Raw genomic sequence first — 3,967 nt, 5'->3', positions numbered from 1 at the left:
GGGTGTGTGCGTGCGTGTGGATCCTTGGATTAGTCACCTCTGCGGAAGTGGATACCAAGTAAACAAATCGGGTTAGCGTTGATCTATTGTTTTCTCTATTATATCTTGCTTCCGCTAACACTCTTGTAGAGAAACAATCGAAGAACATTCAAAAAACGCTATTCACCCCCCTCTAGCGAACCAACCGATCCTAACAGTTGCCTCTACTCATATCCACATCAAAATCTTCTCGAGACGACTTCCGTAAGTCACATGTCGTGTCTCTGCTTCGATACTAATTGAAGGGGGAGATAAGCGATTTGAGAGAGGACCTATAGTTCGATTTCGTATCCGGCAGCTTGAAGCAATCCGCCGATACGAATCTGATTGAACGGAGGGGATTACACCACCGTTCAAAGGTCATATAATTCGTTGCCAAGAAGGGGCAATGAACCTATATGGTGTGGATGTTCCAATGGCAACAATTGCCCCAAAACAAAAATCAAATCGAAAGGAATAAGCAATACCTTTTAGTGGAGAAGCAACCGTTGCTTCTCCTCATGTTCCTTGCTTCTATCGCCGATTGTAGTTTTCTTTGGCATTAGAATGGACAACCCTTGGAAGGTACTGATCCTAGGAGGATTAAGGACTGGTGGTGAGCTTTGGAAGATCCTCTATGGCTGACGGCAACCAACAAACCCAAGCTTTGTGTGGCAGCAACACAAAGACACCTCTTTGTGTTGGGTGGCGGCAAGGAGGAAGGAGAGTTTGGTTGGGCCATTAGGGGAGGAAGAGGGCTATGGTTTTAAACCTAAAAATTAGATTTTAAACCTTGTTAATAACTCTTTATAAGAGTTATGTTTATAGATCTTTAATTGGTTTGATTCGCTAACAAAAAACTCACATTCATTAACCCAAACTCTAAACCGTTAAACTTAAGTTTGGTTCACAACCAAATCGCAATGGTTTTGTGTTTGATTTAAAATCTAACAATTAGATTTTTAATCTCTATAAATAACCCTTCATAAGAATTATATTTATAGATGCTTAATAGATAAATTTTGTTAAGAAAAAATAACATAATCTATTAAACGAAACTCCAATCTTTTTGTCTCAAGTTTGGTTTAAAACCAAACCGAGTTGGTTCAAAAACAACCACTGTTAATTAAAACAAAACTAATTTATTTTATAATTAAATCAATGAGGACCTACTTTCTCTTCAAAAGATGTGGTCCATCCGTGCTTCCTTACCAATAAAATATCTTTCATATTTGTCGTTCGTCTAGTCCAACTAGACTTAATCTCTCTCGATTTGAGAATCTAATTTTTAAACTCATTTTATATCTCTTGGAGAAACTCGTAGTGTGTACCTTATAAGTTCTTGGTTTAGATTGGTCGTCCATAATTAACTATTAATAATGGATTGATAATGAGTGACACCTAGTAGTACATCATGACTCCCAATTAATCTAAAAATCATAGTTGATTCTAGAACCACTTTTAAACCCTTCAACAGCTATAGTTGATCGAGCCTCTGTTCCTTTCACCATCTTATACTCGCTTAATTTAGGACATAGTTTATGTGTTAGTCCCTACTAGCTAACTACGTCACACTTGACTTAGTCCCCACTAGCTAACTACGTCACACTTGACCCAAGCTGTAGTTTTTGTCATACAAATTCTAATTACTCAAAACAACTGTCCAAGAGGACCATCCTCTTGACATGTTATTGTTAGTAGTAGCCCTAGAGTCAATTATGTGATGATTGACTAGAGACCTTTTATATCATAGTAATTATTAATAAAGGCAAGCTTTTTTTTGTTATTATACTTACTTTGTATTTGTGCCAAATAACTAAGTATAATAATGTCCTTGGATAGCTAGTTCTAATCTATATCATATCGATGGTTTGAATCGATAGTGAGATGATATAGAGAACACTACTCTTAATTATTCCTAGTCAAGTATTAATATTCAGGGACGATGTTAATGCGCTGAGACTAGCATGTAGGTCAACTGGATGACTTGATCTCATAAGTCATAGATATGAGATATCGAGTTGACACATGAGTATACATTAGAGAATGTATACTGAATTGACCTGCTATGAGAAAGTTTTATGAATCGTTATATGAGTGTCAAAAACTTTCTCATGTGACTATTGGTATGAATAGTCCTTAGACCTGAAATCACTACGGTTTCCTACATAAGGAGTTATGTACTTTGGTATCGTCAAACGTCACCCATAACAGGGTGGACCATAAAGGCGATCACTGGTATGTAACAAATTTTACGGAGGGATGTGAGTGATGTAGATGAGATCTATCCCTCCCATATAACGGAAGTGATATCTTACGACCTCTTGATAGAGTAGGACCACGAAATACATGGCCATGCTCAAATGATTCAATATGAGATATTGAGCTCATTTGCTTGAGTGATCGAGGATAGAAAGACATGCTCATTATCAATCTCGTCGATGACTAATATAGTATTATATTCTTGCATTTCAAAATTTTACCCTTGCTTTTGAGAATTTTTACCCCCCTCCCCTCAACCTTCTTCATTTGTCTCCTAGTCCTCTTTGTAGCTGGGACTATTGCTACCCATATAGGTATATCTTTAGGAGTGTCCTTGAGGTCATAACGACTTATGTCGCGTTCTCTTCTCATCAGATTGGTTAATGAATCTTAAATAGGAGGATGCTTTACAGGGTGTCTAGTTGGAAAAGATACTCCTTACCTTTCCAAAATGACAACTAATTCTTTATTTAATGTCGCTAAATCTTCATTCTAGTGGGTAATAAATTGAATAGCTTTTTCTTTTACAATACAAAATGAACATCCAGTGGCCTCTAGCGAGTCTGTATAGATTTATGCAGTGGATGTGTTGCCCCGTTGTGGTGTTGACTCAAATTGAGTGGCAAGGGGGTCACAAGTAAATGGATTTCCTCATGAGTAGGGAGAATATTAATAATAATCTGAATAATCAATAATAATAGATACTTAATTAACAAACCTTTACCTAAATAATAGAATTGTAGCATTATTTCAAATACACTTTATGTTTAAGGGTGAGAGTGCTTCTAACTCAGCCCCTGCTTTATTAATATGAGAATAGGTAGACCTTCACTTACTTATTCTCGGTTGGCCGTTGAATAGAGACATGCTCAAGAAATTATACCTATGCTATAAATAAATTATTAGATATTCTTAGCTATTTATGCAAACAAATAACTACACATTCAAGACTTACAGTAAGTAGACCAATAAATCCATTAATATAAGGCAGTTTGATGATAAAACTATGAGTCTTTGCAGCAAACACTTCTCCAAATCACGAGAGTTGAGGTGTTATATAATTATATATTGCCTCAACTCAATTATAACTTCCTAGGCTGTCAATATCATCGACAATATATATAAATCCAATAGTAGCTTATAAGTAGAAGAAGCAAATAAAACAGAAGAAAAATTATACAAAATATAAAATTTATAAAATAACGTAATATTGGTAGGATCGTGATGCGCGCTAGAGCGGAGGGGGGGGGGGGGAGGGTGAATAGTGTGGTCGTCATTTTTTTGTTTGTTCGTTCTATCAGAAAGCTAAGCAGCGGATATTAGAAACAAAAGCAGGGACACGTGGATTTTTTACTTGGGTCCTAACCCCCCAGGGTTAGTACATCCAAGGCCTATGTACATGAGGCGCCCGTCCACTAGTGGTTTCATTTCCGAACCTTGTTCGGAGGCGGAGAAACTCATCTTTGAAGGGAGTCGCTCGGAAACCGTTTCGTTGATTTCTCTTGTATAAAAATTTTTCGTACAAAGGACGAAACTTTCCAAGAGGCCCCGCGGATCGCTGGCTTCTTGTGTTTGTTTTCAGGTTCCATACAAAGGTAAATACAACTAAAAGAATTGCAGCGGAAAGAAATTTTAGTTGTACCTTTCACCTTAGAATTGTGTGGATGAAGTTTGTACCCGAAGACTG

The sequence above is a fragment of the Curcuma longa genome, chromosome 21, assembly GCF_044706935.1.
Source record: "Curcuma longa cultivar G26 ecotype Majalengka, Jawa Barat chromosome 21, ITB_CL_G26_1.1, whole genome shotgun sequence".
In the NCBI taxonomy this organism is placed as follows: Eukaryota; Viridiplantae; Streptophyta; class Magnoliopsida; order Zingiberales; family Zingiberaceae; genus Curcuma; species Curcuma longa.
This window is presented reverse-complemented; position numbering follows the sequence as displayed.